Source organism: Macaca mulatta, chromosome 20 (genome assembly GCF_049350105.2).
Source record: "Macaca mulatta isolate MMU2019108-1 chromosome 20, T2T-MMU8v2.0, whole genome shotgun sequence".
NCBI lineage: Eukaryota > Metazoa > Chordata > Mammalia > Primates > Cercopithecidae > Macaca > Macaca mulatta.
In genome coordinates this window covers 42,209,063-42,225,590 of record NC_133425.1, presented here as the reverse complement: position 1 = coordinate 42,225,590, position 16,528 = coordinate 42,209,063, and the positions used below count along the sequence as shown (strand labels likewise).

The following is a 16,528-nucleotide window of genomic DNA, read 5'->3' as shown; positions in this document are numbered from 1 at the left end:
GCTCTTGTCACCCAGGCTGGAATACAATGGCGCAATCTTGGCTCATGCAACCTCTGCCTCCCAGGTTCAAGCGATTCTCCTGCCTTGGCCTCCTGAGTAGCTGTAATTACAAGCGTCTGCCACCATGCCTGGCTAATTTCTGTATTTTTAGAAGAGATGGAGTTTCACCATGTTGGCCAGGCTGGTCTTAAACTGCTGACCTCAGGTGATCTGCCTGCCTCAATCTCCCAAAGTGCTAGGATTACAGGCTGAGCCACTGCACCTGGTCAGTATTAATTCTTAGCTATCTGGTCCTGGGCTTTTCTTTGATGAAAAGTATTTTATTACAACTTTAATGTTTTTATTTGTGATTGGTATGTTCAGGTTTTCCGGTCTTGATTCAATCTTTGTTGGTTCTATGTTTCTAGAAATACCCATTTTCTCTAGGTTATCCAATTTGTTGGCATATAATTGTTCATAATAGTCCCTTATGGTCCTTTTTATTTCTGTGACATCAGTTGTAATGTCCCCTCTTTCATTTCTGATTTTTAGTCTTCTTTTTTTTCTTAGTGTAGCTAAAGGTTTGTCAACTTTTATATTTTTTGAAAAACCAACTGATTTTGTTGATTTTCTGCAGTTTTTCCGTTCTCTCTTTGATTTATTTCTGTCCTGATCTTTATTATTTCCTTCTTTCTGTTAACTTTGGGTTTAGTTTGTTCTTTTTCTAGTACCTTGAGGGGTAAAGTTAGGTTATTTGGGATCTTTCTTCCTTTATAATGTAGGCATTTGTCACTATAAAATTCCCCAAGTGCTTTTACTACATCCCATAAGCTTTGATATGTAGTATTTTTGTCTTCATTTGTGTGTATGTATGTATATATGTATGTATATGTATGTATATATACACACAGGGTCTTGCTATTTTGCCCCGGCAGAACTCAAACTAATAATCCTCCCATCTGAGCCTCCCAAGTGGCTGAGACTACAGGTGTGTACCACCATTCCCAGCTTGAGATATTTTTAAATTTTCTTTTTTAAAAAATTCACATATAAAGTTTATTTCCATATAGAAAAATTTATAAGCTAAATATAAAGATTAAACTAAAATAGTGTTTAAAAGGCCCACTATATTTTAGTGCTAACAAACTAAATGAAAATAAGGCTATTTTGCATTTTAAATCATAAAATCTAAAATATATCTTAAAATAATTAGATCCCCAGTGTTTGCTCTTTTTTTTTTTTATTTTCTTTCAACTTATATTTCCTGCTACAGCTTCTTCTTACCTGAGTGTTTGCTCTTCTTCCATCACAGCTATATTGAAGAACATACTGGTTTGGGTTGACTGGCCTACCTTGGTCATCTTTTATTAATCTAAAAACACAAATGTCATGCAGTTTCTGTTTCATTATGTTAATAGCTTTATTACATTGGGCTTGCTCTCAAGAGTTTCCTTCTTTGCTTGCAATTTACATACATCATCCTCTAGATTCAAAATTATGTCTAATTTGCATTTATAACAGTTCTGAGCAGCAACTTTATTTTTCCTTCTTCATCTGATATCACAGATGAGCAAGACTTGTAGGTCTGTCAGATAGTACCTACTTAATATGCTATTGAAAGAATCAACAGGTGGGCTGGGCGCAGTGGCTCACGCCTGTAATCCCAGCACTTTGGGAGGCCGAGCTGAGCAGATCACCTGAGATCAGGAGTTCGAGACCAGCCTGGACAACATGATGAAAACCCGTCTCTACTAAAAATACAAAAACTAGCCAGGCATGGTGGCGGATTCCTGGAATCTCAGCTACTTGGGAGGCTGAGGCAGAATTGCTTGAACCCAAGAGGTGAAGGTTGCAGTGAGACGACATCACACCACTGCACTCCAGCCTGGGCAACAGAGCAAGACTTGGTCTCAAAAAAAGAGGCATGTGGACAATTTCATCTACAGAAAAAGGGATATGCAAAGTTTTAGCATGCCATTCATCACAGCTCAAGTTTCTATCTGTGTCATTGAGGTACCTACTCATTTTCTGTGACTTTCCAGGCCTGAAAAAGATTCAGAAGTAGATTCTGGTACACTTGGCTGTAAGTAGTAAGTGTGGTTATGAAATACGTCTTGAAATGCAAGATCCCTATGGAAACTATAATCACTACTGTGATCCATGTGACAAAGCATACTGGGTTCTGGGTAGCAGCCTCCTACAGCACCTTCTAAGTCATGATGGGAATGAGACTATACTAAAACCTATAGCATCTTCACAGAGTGAGAAGAATTAGACTTGGTGATAAGGTGCTATTGTGACAAGTCTAAAGAAAGGCCAGAATCAAAATCTGGTTCGTCAAAAAGCCGAGAAACATCCATTGGATCAAAGTCATTGTGGCTAATGACATTAAGTTTTTCAAATATATTTACGGGAAGGTAATACAGTAGGTCTTGGCTTTTTAGATTCCTCATCTGATTGTCAACACGTGGAAGAGATCCTGTCAAATTAGTTCTAGGAAGGGTTTGCCCAGGATTGGTGGTATGAGAATGTAACTGTAGAAATGGTTTTTGTGCCTGTGAAGTCCTTCCTACTGGATCTCTTCTAAATGTATTGTTGGGACACCGCAACATGGCCTCATGAATATTGACATCATGAGTTATAGCCTGGCTAAAGTTTCCATTATAATGTGCTGAAGAAATTCATGCTATCATTGATACTGCCTGAAAGAGGAGGGGTATCTCCCGATGGATCCCTCCAGTGAATTTTCAGGCTGTGATGAAAACAACAATCTTCCAGAGAGAAAGTATCTGTCCTATTCAGATGGCTCATTTCTAGGTTCAGTGGTCTTTTCTGCCTCCCAGTCATGTTCATCTGCTATTTGTTTTCATCTTCATTGTTCTGCTTTGTAATGAGTTCTTCTGGGTTGATGCATTTTCCTCGTGCTGGGAACTGGGAGCCCCAGCTTCATGCTCTTTTCTTAGTGCCTCATTTTCCTTGTTCTTCCCCGCCGGCCTCGGGGCTACTCCGAGCTGCTTGGGGATCCCCACTGCCCCGCTCCTGCGCAGCCTGGCTGGCACCGACTCCTCTGGTCAACGTGGCGGTGGCGCCGAGCAGCCCGTGGGCCATGTCTGCATCCCTAGCTGCCACGCTGTGCACCAGCCACAAATCCACTTGGGTGCGGGGGATGCAGGGGACCCCGAGCGCGCGCACCTCCTGGAGCAGCTGGCCCGCGCACCCTCACCCTCTCCCGGCAGGGAAGAGGCTGAGCGCGGAGGCAGAGCTGGCGGGGCCTTTCCGGAGCAGCAGCTCGTCGCAGTAGCATGGTGGGCGGAGCTGGGTGGGCGGAGCTGGGTGGGCGGTGGCATGCAGAGGGTGAGGTCCATTTTCTTATTTCCTTTTTAGTCCAGTGGCTATTTAAGAGTATGTTTATATTTAGTTTTCACATATTTGTGAATGTTTCTTTTTTTTATTTTTAAATTTTTTTTGCTGTTACTGATTTCTAATTTCACTCCATGTAGTTGGAAAAGATAACTTGATATGATTTAAGACGTGTTGTGGCCTAACGTGATCTATCTGGGAGAATGTTTTATGTGTGCTTAAGAATGTGTGGGCCAGGCTTGGTGGCTCACACCTGTAGTCCCAGCACTGTGAGGCTGAAGGGGCAGGATTGCTTGAGGCCAGTTCAAGATTACACTGAGCTCTGCTCATATCACTGTAGTCCAACCTGGGTGACAGAGTGAAACCCTGTATCTAAAAAAAAAAGAAGAATGTATATTCTGTTGAATGAAAAGTTCTATTTATGTTTGTTAAGTCCATTTGTTATAATGTTCAAGTTCACTCCTTACTGATTTTCTGTCTGGACGTCCTGTCTGTTACTGAAAGTGGAGTATTGAAGTCTCCTACTACTGTTGCTGTCAATTTGTACTTTTAGATCTGTCAATATTTGCTTTGTTAGGTGCTTTTATGTTTGGTACATACATATTTTTAATTGTTATATCTTGTTGACCCATTTTTTGTTAAATGACCTTCTTTGTGTCTAGTGACAGTTTTTGACTTAAAGTCTGCCTTGTTGGATATGAGTATAGCCACTTCTACCTTTTTTGGGTTAACATTTGCATGCAATATGTTTTTTCATCCCTTCACTTTCAGCCTTTGTGTGTCCTTGAATCTAAATGAGTTTCTTGTAGACAACATATAAATATTAAATCTGTTCAGGCACTCTACATCTTTCTATTGTGGAGTTTATTCCATTTACTTTTTTTTTGTTTTTTAAAAATATTTTTATGGCCGGGCGCGGTGGCTCACGCCTGTAATCCCAGCACTTTGGGAGGCCGAGGCGGGCGGATCACAAGGTCAGGAGATCGAGACCACAGTGAAACCCCGTCTCTACTAAAAATACAAAAAAAAAATTAGCCGGGCGCGGTTGTGGGCGCCTGTAGTCCCAGCTACTCGGGAGGCTGAGGCAGGAGAATGGCGTGAACCCGGGAGGCGGAGCTTGCAGTGAGCCGAGATCGCGCCACTGCACTCCAGCCTGGGCGACAGAGCGAGACTCCGTCTCAAAAAAAAAAAAAAATATATATATTTTTATTTGATGTATTATAATTGTATACATGAACGGGGCACAATGTAATGGTTTGATGTATTATATAATGTGGAATTATTAAATTAAGCTAATTAACATACCTATCACCTCATTTTTTTGTTGTAAGACCTTTAAAATTTATTCTTAGCTATTTTGAAATACATAATGCATTATCCTTGACTATAGTTACCATACTATGCATTAGATCTTATATATTTATTTCATCCTAATGGAAACTTTGTACTCTTAGATCATTTATTTGATACTCTGATTCCTTGTTCTCTCCTTCTTCCAATCCCCAGCCTCTGGTAACCACCTTTCTACTCTAGTACTGTCAGTTTGACATTTTTTAGATTCCACATATAAGTGAGATCATGTGGCATTTGTCTTTCTGTGCCTGCCTTATTTGACTTAGCATGATGTCCTCCAGGTTCATCCACAGTATCATAAATGACAGGATTTTCTTCTTTTTAAAGGCTGAATAATATTTTATTGTTGTATATACCATATTTTCTTTATCTAGTCATCTGTTGATGGATATTTAGGTTGAATTCATATCTAGCTATTGCGAACAATGCTGCAATAAACATAGGAGTGCAGATACCTCTTCAGCATGATTTTAATGTCTTTATTCCATTCAAATTTAAAGTAGTTATTGATAAGGAAGGATTTACTCTTGCCATTTTGTTAATTGCTTTATTTGTTTTGTGGTTATTTTATTCCTCTTTTTTTTTTTCTTGCTGTCATTTGTATCATTATTATTATTATTATTATTATTTTGCATTGCTAGGTTTTGATTCCCTTTTTCTTTGTGGTTATCAAGGGGCCTACACACAATATAGTTCTCACAGTTTACTTTAAGCTGATAACTTCCCTTGCATGCAAGAATGCTTTTCTCTCTTTTCTTCCCACATTATGCTATTGATGTCACAATTGTCTACTATTTATATTATGTATCCATTAACATATTTTAGTATTAGTTGTTTTTAATACTTTAAACCTTTTTTTTTTTTTTTTTTTCTGGGATAGAGTTTTACTCATTGCCCAGGCTAGAGTGTAATGTCGCAATTTCGGCTCACTGCAACCTCTGCCTCCCAGTTCAAGCGATTCTCCTGCCTCAGCCTCCCAAGTAGCTGGGACTACAGGTGCCTGCCACCATGCCTAGCTAATTTTTTTGTAATTTTAGTAGGGATGGGGTTTTGCCATGCTGACTTCAGGTGATCCGCCCCCCTCAGCTTCCCAAAATGCTGGAATTACAGGTGTGAGCCACGGAGACTGGCCTAATACTTCGAAAGATTTTTTTTTCTTTTGCTTTTTAAGAGACAGGGTCTTGCTCTGTTACTCAGGCTAGTGGCCTGATCTTGGCTTACTGCAACCTCCACCTCCCACATTCGAGTGATTCTCCTGCCTCAGCTTCCCAAGTAGCTGGGATTACAGGTATGCACTACCGCACTCAGCTAATTTTTGTATTTTTTTTTTAAGTAGAGATGGGGTTTTGCCATGTCGGCCAGGCTGGTCTCGAACTCCTGACCTCAAGTGATCTGCTCACCTCAGCCTCCCAAAGTGCTGGGATTATAGGTGTGAGCCACTGTGCCTGGCCTAAACTTTTATAGTAGGATTGCAGTCCATTTACTCACCACTGTTGGAATAATAAAAGATTTTTTGCCTGTATATGTACATTTGCCAGTGAGTTTTATGCTTTGTTTTGCTTTCCTGTTGTTGTTCAGCATTCTTTCAGCTTGAAGGACTCTGCATATCATTTCTTACTTCTTGTCAGACAGGTCTAGTGGTGATAAACTCCCTCAGTTTTTGTTTGTCTGAGAAAGTCTTTATAGCCCCTTTTTTTTTTTTTTTTTTTTTTTTTGGATGGAGTCTTGCTCTTGCTGGAGTGTAGTGGTGTGATCTCAGCTCACTGCAACCTCCACCTCCCGAGTTCAAGTGATTCTCCTGCCTCAGTCTCCCAAGTAGCTGGGATTACAGGCATCTGCCACCATGCTCGGCTAATTTTTGTATTTTTAATAGAGATGGGGTTTCACCATGTTGGCTAGGCTGGTCTCGAACTCCTGACCTCAGGTGACCTGCCTGCCTCAGCCTCCCAAAGTGTTGGGATTACAGGCATGAGCCACCCCACCTGGCCCAGCCCCTTGTTATTTAAGGATAGTTTTGATGGGCATAATATTTTTGATTGGCAGTTTTCTTCCTTGAGTACTTTGAATATACTGTTTCACTCCCTTCTGTCCTGCAAGGTTTCTGCTGAAAACTGTTAAGTCTAATGTGGATTTCTTGTGTGTACCAAGTTGCCTTTCTCTTGCTGCTTCAAAATTCTTTGTCTTTACCTTTTGTCAGTTTGATTATAATATGTTTCTGTGTAGATCTCTTTGGATTCTTCTTATTTGGCATCCTTTGGGCTTCCTGAATTCAGATTTCTCTTTTCTTCCCCAGTCTTGAGAAGTTTTCAGCCATGTCTTTCTCCCTCTCTCTCTCTCCTCCTAGTACTCCAGTAATGCATAAATTGTTCTACTTAATGGTTTCCAATAAGTCTTTTAAGATATCTTTACTCTTTTATTCTTTTTCATTTTTGCTTCTCAGATTGCATAATTGTGATTGACCTCTTTTCTAGTTCACTGATCCTGTCTTCTTGATCTAGTCTGCTGTTGAACTCTATTGAATTTTTCAGTTCAGTTATTCTTCAGCTCTGTGATTTCTGCTTGATAATTTTAAATATTTCCTATCTCTGTTGAAATTTTCAGTTCAAGAATTACTCTTTTAATCTTGGTGAATGTCTATTTCACATGCCCTATCAGGTAAATCACATATCTTTATTTCACTAGGTTCTGTTTCTGGAGATTTATCTTGTTATATTTATAACATAGTTCCCTGTTTCTTCATTTTTCTTGACTTTCTGTGTTGGTTTTTGCACAGTAGGTAAGACAGCCACCTCTTCTAGTCTTGTCATACTGGCCTTATCTGGGAGATGGACCTCACCAACCAGCCCTGCCAGATATTCTAACTCTAGATGCCTCTCATATCTTTTTGCTTTTCCAAATTGCTTTGTTCTTCATGGCCCTTTGGATACTAGGGTGTGCCAGCTTCTGTCAGTGCCCCAAGATATGTGAGACAGAAGTCAGTCCCTTGAGATGCAGCTTGAAAAGTCAGAGTGCTAGATTTATGTTCCAATTCCTTGTACCTCAGGGAGAAGCTGAGAGCTAGAGTTTATCTCCCACTCACTCTGTCCTAAGCCTGGAAGAGGATCTGTGGCAAATGTCTGCACTTTTATGCAGTCTGCACATTCTGAATTTCAAAGGAATCCACCGGATGTGCACCCATTTAGCAACCAGCTTTTTTTGTCTTCTGTGTCCTAGGGAGACTCCAGAATACAGAGCCCCGTCAACTCCCAGAGCTAGGTGATTTAGGAATCAGTTGCTCATATGGGAGCTGTTAAAATTGAGGCACTTGGTGCCTACATATACTTTTTCCAGGAAATCTTCAGACCTGGATTTATCACTCGGTTGAGCTGGGGGAGAAGGTGCAGGAAGTGCCCATTCTTCCCTTGAGCCTTGCAGAGGTTTATTGTTTATCTGCTCTGTTTGCTCCAAGATACAGGCTAGCCAGAAGCCCGAACCTCAGGCAGTAGCTGGAAAAGTGTGCAGGCAGACCTCTTTCAGAGAGATACTTGGAGCTAGGCCTCTTAGCTTATTCTCTCTGGACTAGTCCTGGGTGGGCTACAGCCACTGGAAGTGCCCTTTAACTCTACAAGCTAGATGAGCTCACAAACAAACCCTTCATTCCTGAAGGAGAAGCTGGGAGTTGGGGGATTCTTCCTGTTTGTAAAGTGCTGTCCCTGTGGTGGGGTTTGTGCACAAAAGTGTCTCAGCTTTTACTACCTGTTCTGATGTGAATATTTTCTCAGTTGCTCAGTGTGTTAGAGTCTTTCAACTAGTTTTTGGCATTCTCTCAGAGGGATTTAATTTGTGTGTAGATGTTTATTTGGTGTGTCTGTGAGAGGAGATAAAGTCAACATTCTCCTTTTCTGCCATCTTGCTAATGTTTATTGTAATTTTCTTTTTCTTTTCTTTCTTTTTTTTTTTTTTTTTGAGACAAGGTCTTGCTCTCTCACCCAGATTGAAGTGCAGTGGCATGATCACAGCTCACTGCAGCCTTGATTTCCCAGGCTCAAGCAATTCTCTGGCCTCAGGCTTCCTGAGTAGCTGGGATTACAGGCACACACCACCACACCCAGCTAATTAAAAAAATTTTTTTGTAGAGGTGAGGTGTCACTATGTTTCCCAGGCTGGTCTCAAACTCCTGAGCTCAAGTGATCCTACTGCCTTGGCCTCCCAGAGTGTTGGGATTATAGGCATGAGCCACTGCGCCCAGCTTAATTTTCTTTTCTTGTGATGTCTTTGTCTATATCAGGGTAATGCTGGCCTCATAGAATGAGTTAGTATGTGTTGCCTCCTGTTCTGTTTTATGGAAGTATTTGATATTAAAATTCCTTAGGCCGGGTGCAGTGGCTCATGCCTGTAATCCCAACACTTTGGGAAGCTGAGGCAGGGGGATCACCTGAGGTCAGGAGTTTGAGACCAGCCTGGCCAACATGGCAAAACCCCATCTCTACTAAAAATACAAAAATTAGTCGGGCGTGGTGGTGCGCACTTGTAATCCCAGCTCCTCGGGAGGCTGGGGCAGGAGAATCGCTTGAACCCAGGAGGCAGAGGTTGCAGTGAGCCAAGATCATGCCACTGCACTCCAGCTTGGGGAACAGAGCGAGACTCCGTCCCAAAAAAAAAAAGAAAAATTCTTTAAATGTTTCACAGAATTCATCAGTGAAACCATCTGATTCTGGACTTTCCTTTGTTGAAAGGTTTTTGATTACTGAGTCAATCTCTCATTATGTGTCTGTTGAGATTTTTTATTTCTTCTTGAATCATTTAGGTAGTGTGTGTGTTTTTAGGAATTTGTTTCATCTAGGTTATTTAATTTGTTGGCATACAATTGTGCATAGTCTTTTCTTATAATCCTTTGTGTTTCTGTATGGTCAGTAGTAATGTTCTCATTTTCACTTCTGACTTTAGTCATTTGCATCTTCTTTTTCCTTAGTCTAGCTAAATATTTGTTAATTTTGTTGATCATTTCAAATAACCAATTTATGGTTTCATCGATTCTCTCTATTGTTTTTCTATTCTCTATTATATTTATATCCAATGGGTAATTTTAAGGAACTCAATTCCAGAACCTCAACTTCTATTTTATTATTTACTATGGCATTATATAGGTTCTTTTCTACTTTCTACTACCCCTTTCTCTCTAGTCCTTCTCCCACCTGGCAAAATAAAGTTGAAACCTTTACTCATCTGAATCTTACTGTGGAGCATTGTATGGAGTGCAAAAACCTCTAGGATGCCCCCCGAAAAGGGCCACTTGAAATACTGAATGTTTTATGCCATAATCTTACTATAGGGTTTCCTTTCTGCTTTTATCTGTTGAGGGTAAAGCATTGTCAGTCAGGGTTCAACCAAGGAAAGAGGACCAGTAGGAGATAACTATTAAGAAATTTATTGCGACCGGGCGCGGTGGCTCATGCTTGTAATCCCAGCACTTTGGTAGGCCGAGGTGGGCGGATCATGAGGTCAGGAGTTCGAGACCAGCCTGGCCAACACGTGAAACCCCGTCTGTACTAAAAATACAAAAAATTAGCTGGGCTTGGTGGTGGGTGCCTTTAATCCCAGCTACTCAGGAGGCTGAGGCAGGAGAATCTTTTGAACCTGGGAGGCAGAGGTTTCTGTGAGCTGAGATTGTGCCACTGCACTCCAGCCTGGGTGACAGAGCTAGACTCTGTCTAAAAAAAAAAAAAAAAAAGAAAAGGAATTTATTGCAAGGAGCCATCAGGAAAAGCAGACTGGAACTGCTAGGCACTGGGAAAAGCTGCTGTTCACAGGTGGAATTTCTTTTGGGGGAATGAAGCTTCAGCTCTGCCCTTAAGACTATTCAAATGATTGAATCAGGTTCACTCAGAATATTTACAGTAATCTTTAAAGCCAACTAATTATGGGCTTTATATTTAAGGTGGGTTGATGGTTGGATTTATTTTTTGTCTACTCTGATAATCTCTGACTTATAATTGATGTATTTAGACCATTCACATTTAAAGTGATTATTGATATAGTTTGACTAATGTCTATCATATTTGTAACTGTTTTCTGTTTATTACACTTGTTTCCTTTTCTCCCCCTTTTTTCCTGCTTTCTCTGGTTTTAATTGAGCATTTTATGACTGTTTTCGCTCCTCTCAGTGTTTCAATTATACTACTGTTAAAGTAATTGTAGTGGTGCTTTTAGAGTTTGTGATATACATTTACAAGTAATCAAAATTCACTTTCTTTTTTTTTTTTTTTTTTTTTTGAGACAGAGTCTTGCTCTGTCGCCCGGACTGGAGTGCAGTGGCCGGATCTCAGCTCACTGCAAGCTCCGCCTCCCGGGTTTATGCCATTCTCCTGCCTCAGCCTCCCGTGTAGCTGGGACTACAGGCACCCGCCACCACGCCCAGCTAGTTTTTTTTTTTTTGTATTTTTTAGTAGAGACGGGGTTTCACCGTGTTAGCCAGGATGGTCTCGATCTCCTGACCTCGTGATCCGCCCGTCTCGGCCTCCCAACGTGCTGGGATTACAGGCTTGAGCCACCGCGCCCGGCCTCAAAATTCACTTTCAAACAATAATGTACCACTTCATGTGTAGTACAGGTACCTTAAAGCATCCCCAATTCCTCTTTTCTATCCCTTATAACATTGCTATCATTTATTCACTAATCTATGTGCTGTGATCACCCAATAAATAAATAATATACTTAAATATTATTTAGAGATAGGATCTCACTCTGTTGCCCAGACTGGAGTGCAGTAGTGATCATAGCTCACCTCAGCCTTGAACTCCTGGGCTCAGGCTGAGCCTCCTGCTTCAGCCTGCTGAGTAGATGGGATTATAGGTACAAGCCACTACACTTGGCATGAACGGTTACACATCAATTAAAGATAACAAAAAAGATTGTCGGGCGCAGTGGCTCAAGCCTGTAATCCCAGCACTTTGGGAGGCCAAGACAGGCGGATCACAAGGTCAGGAGATTGAGACCATCCTGGCTAATACGGTGAAACCCCGTCTCTACTAAAAAATACAAAAAACTAGCCGGGCGAGGTGGCGGGCGCCTGTAGTCCCAGCTACTCAGGAGGCTGAGGCAGGAGAATGGTGTAAACCCAGGAGTCGGAGCTTCCAGTGAGCTGAGATCTGGCCACTGCACTCCAGCCTGGGCGACAGAGCGAGACTCCGTCTCAAAAAAAAAAAAAAGAAAAAGAAAAGATTTTATCATTTATTTTTTCTCCAACATTCTTTTTTAATTTTTTGTAGAGGCACTGTCTCACTGTGTTGCCAGGCTGGTCTCAAACTCCTGGCCTGAAGTGATCCTTCTGCCATAGCCTTCCAAAGTTTTGGGATTACAGGCATGGGCCACCATGCCTGGCCTCTTCCTTTCTTTATGTATCCAAGTTTCTTTTTTTCTTTTTTTTTTTTTTTTTTTTTTTTTTTTTTTTTTTTTGAGACGGAGTCTCGCTGTGTCTCCCAGGCTGGAGTGCAGTGGCGCTATCTCGGCTCACTGCAAGCTCCGCCCCCTGGGTTCACGCCATTCTCCCGACTCAGCCTCCCAAGTAGCTGGGACTACAGGCGCCCGCTACCACGCCGGGCTAATTTTTTTTTTGTATTTTTAGTAGAGACGCGGTTTCACCATGTTAGCCAGGATAGTCTCGATCTCCTGACCTCGTGATCCACCCGCCTCGGCCTCCCAAAGTGCTGGGATTACAGGCTTGAGCCACCGCGCCCGGCCCACTTTTTTTCTTTTTTTGAGATAGTCTTGCTCTGTCACCCAGGCTGCTGGAGTGCAGTGGTATGAAATTGGCTCACTGCAACCTCTGCCTCCGGGTTCAAGTGATTCTCCCACCTCAGCCTTCCAAGTAGTTGAGATTATAGGCACGCGCCACCACACCTGGTTAATTGTTTTTTTTTTTTTTTTTTTTTTTTTGTATTTTTCGTAGAGATGGAGTTTCACCATGTTGGCCAGGCTGGCCTTGAACTCCTGACCTCAAGTGATCCTCCTGCCTTGGCTTCCCAAAGTGCTGAGATTACAGGCATGAGCCACTGTGCCCTGCCTATGTATCCAAGTTTCTCACCTACATCATGTTCCCTCTCCTTGAAGAACTTTTCACATTTCTTTCTTGCTAGGCTGTCTGTTGGCAGGGGAGTCCCTCAGTTTTTGCTTGGAAAGTCTTTATTTCCTCTTCACTATTGAGGAATAATTTCACTGGGTATAGAATTCTAAGTTTTGGTTTTTAAAAAATCTCAACTCTTAAATATTTCACTCCACTTTCTTGGCTTGCATGTTTTCTGACAGAGGTTTGCTGTAATTCTCATCATTGTTCCACTCTAGATAAGGTATTTTCTCCCCCTTGGCTTCTTTCAAGATTTTGTCTTTGTCTTTAGTTTTCTGTACTTTGAACATGATGTGCCTAGGATAAATATTTTGGTACGTATTCTTCTTGGTTTTCTCTGGCCTTCTGTTAGTCTGGTGTCTGTCATTAATTTTGGAAAATTCTCAGCCATTGTTACTTTCAACTTTTTTTTTTTTTCCTCCATTCTCTCTTCTTCTGGTATCCAGTTAGACACATGTTTCCTTTTTGAAATATCCCTCAGTTCTTGGATATTCTTGTTTGTTTGTTTTCTTTTTCTCTGCATAAGAGTTTGGGGAGTTTCTCTTGACAAACTTTAAAGCCGAGCAATTCTTTTTGGAGCCAGTTTTGTCCCATCTTCTGATGAGGCTGTCAAAGGCATTCTTCATTTGTGTTACATGTTTGTTGATTTTTTTTTTTTTTTTTTTTTGAAATGGACTCTCCCTCTGTTGCCCAGGCTGGAATGCAGTGGTGTGATCTCGGCTTACTGCAGCCTCTGCCTCTCGGGTTCCAGTGATTCTCCTGCTTCAGCCTCCTGAGTAGCTGGGATTACAGGCGTGTACCACCATGCCTGGCTAATTTTTTGTATTTTTAGCAGAGATGGGGTTTCACCATGGTGGCCATGCTGGTCTTGAACTCCTGACCTCAGATGATCTGTTCAGCTCGGCCTTCCAAAGTGCTGGGATTACAGGCGTGAGCCACCACGCCCAGCCTGTGTTACATGTTTTTGATTTATGTAGCATTTCCTTTGATTTTTTTTTTGAGATGGAGTTTCACGCTGTCGCCCAGGTTGGAGTGCAGTGGTGCGATCTTGGCTCACTGCAACCTCCGTCTCCCAGGTTCAAGCAATTCTCCTGCCTCAGCCTCCCAAGTAGTTGGGACTACAGGCATGCGCCACCACACCCAGCTAATTTTTGTATTGTTAGTAGAGACGGGGTTTCACCATGTTAGCCAGAATGGTCTCAATCTCTTGACCTCACAATCCACTCGCCTCGGCCTCCCAAAGTGCTGGGATTACAGGCATGAGCCACCACACCCAGCCTCCTTTGATTCTTAGAGTTTTCATCTCTCCACTTAATATTACCCACCTATTCCTGCATGTTGTCTACTTTTTCCATTAGCGCCTTTAGCATATTAGTCATAGTTGTTTCCCTGTTTGATCATCGCAAAGTCACATCTGAGCCTGGTTCTCATGCTCTGTGTAAGCAGATTTGGACTGTGGCTCTGTATTTGTTTATGTCTCCAGATTGCAGGGTGGCGGTTTGCCCCACTACCTCAGTTCTGATTGGTCCAGGAAAAGTCATTGATGTTTTAGTTCGTCCAGGTGTTTCTTGTAAGGATGAGAGTGCTGAATTCTAAGGTCTCTAAAGTTGAAACCAGAAGTCTGATCATGGACTTTAATCGCATCTACAACATACCTTCACAGCAGCACCTAGGTTTGTGTTCGAATAACTGGGGGATGTGGCCTAGTCAAGTTCACATATGCATCACAGTCCACCCCTTGTGACACCCATACTTATCTCCTTAAGCCATATTAATCTCCAAACAAAGGCAATAAGAGAGTCACAATTTCACCTGACATGTTACAACTGAAAACGTGCAGACTTACTCAGAGGACAATGCAACGTCCTGGTAGGATGCTCCTGCTGCTTCTTTGATCCTGTGATATAAAGTTAACCATTATGAATACACTTCATATTAGAGATGGCAAGTAGATAAGAGAGGGAAGAACATATCCCTAACCTTTTGGATGCCTTCCTCTATCATATACCAAGGCTGCTCTGACCTTTTGACTGATTTGGTGTAGGCCACCTATGGGCCCTTGGTTCAGTTGACCATCCAAACTGTTAGAGTCCTTGGGTTAAAACATCAAGTTCAGAACCTCTGCTTAGTGGACCCACATCCATCTGAAGGCAGCGGCTGTTGCCATCACACCAGCCAGAGCAGCCAGGGGCGGCTGGGGCTGCACACGCCATGGAGCCAGTGGGAGCCCCGCCCCTTCCGAGTTAGGGCGGGAGCGGTGCTTCCGCAGCCGCCCAAACTAAGGCTGCAGACCCAGGCCTCCTGCTCTACTGGGCGGGGCTACAGCTGCCCAAACTGCGGCTGTGGATCTGAGCCTCGCTGTGCTCTGGGACAGGGCCAGGAGCAGGCAGGATCTGCCCTCCTGTGTGCAGTTGTGACCACTGGAGGAGGCTGCAGACCTGAGCCTCCCGCTTCACAGAGCAGGCAGGACCTGAGAACAAGCAGGAAGCCTGCCCCTTCCGAGTTGGCGGGGTGGGAGCTCCCCAGGTGCAGCTGTGGCCACCCTCCCAGGCGCAGGACCAAGGTATTTCTGCAGCATGCACCCTTGGGGGCCCAGGAAGCCCCTCCCCACCCATCTCTGCAGGCTTGGGGTGTCTGCTTCCACTGCCTGGCCCTTCACCTCTCCCGGCACCTGCTCCAATCTTGGAGCAAGGTTGGGACGGAGCCCTGAGGCCATGAATGGCAGTGGGAGGCCTGGGCAGAAAAGGGTCACACTCTGTAACTCATCTTTCAGAGTCTTCCAGGACTTAAGTGTAGTTATAGAGAAGGAAAGGGGTGGTGGGAGGGTGTCTTGAGGAGAATCTGCAGTGCTTTGCAGGGCAACTTCAGGCAAAGAAAGGCTAGCTTTTCAGGCAAGAGTGGAAGAGCTGCTTCCGCTGGCAAAGACGACAGGAGAATTTAGGGGTTCAGTGTCCCTAGCTTCATGTCTCCCTTGCAGATTTCGGGATCCTATTCTTTCCCAATCAATGTCCTCACTTTAACAGAAGACACTCTAGGAAGTTGGGAAATCAATTTGCCTTGTAATTCAGTCACTTGCTGAATGAGCCGCAGGGCTACAGGAGATGAGAATTTCTTTCAGGGCAGACATAGCTTTCAGATCAGTGAAAAGTTTGAGCTGGGAATCTGAAGCCCTGAGCTCATCCTTTTCTTTCACAACTCTCTAACGTGCTGAGGTAATTCCATTATACTTCTTACCTTGACTAAAATATTCTAATATGGAAAACGTGCAGTCCCTTAGTGTCTCACCTTCAATAGGTATTTTATTAGAAGAATCCAGTGGTGATATTTTGTGTATCTCTATTGCCACATCTTGTCGTGGATTACCAGGGCCCTCTTTACTATGGGAAATAGAGTCATGAATGCCTTTAATAAGATGAGAAAGTTGGCCGGGTGCGGTGGCTCACACCTGTAATCCCACCACTTTGGGAGGCCAAGGTGGGCGGATCACCTGAGGTCGAGAGTTCGAGACCTGCCTGGCCAATATGGCGAAACCTCGTTTCTACTAAAAATACAAAAAATTAGCTGGGCATGGTGGCAGGCGCCTGTAATCCCAGCTACTCGGGAGGCTGAGGGAGGAGAATCACTTGAACCCAGAAGGCAGAGGTTGTAGTGAGCCGAGATCGCGCCGCTGCACTCCAGCCTGGCGATAGAGCAAGAATCTGTCTAAAAAAAAAAAAAAAAAAAAAATTAGAAAAT

The 16,528-nt window shown here is 42.9% G+C and overlaps 1 pseudogene; it reads right to left on the bottom strand.

Moving 5' to 3' along the window:
• Nucleotides 1-1,336: 1,336 nt before the first annotated feature.
• Nucleotides 1,337-15,006, bottom strand: LOC100424637 (nuclear factor erythroid 2-related factor 3-like; annotated as a pseudogene).
• Nucleotides 15,007-16,528: the final 1,522 nt, after the last annotated feature.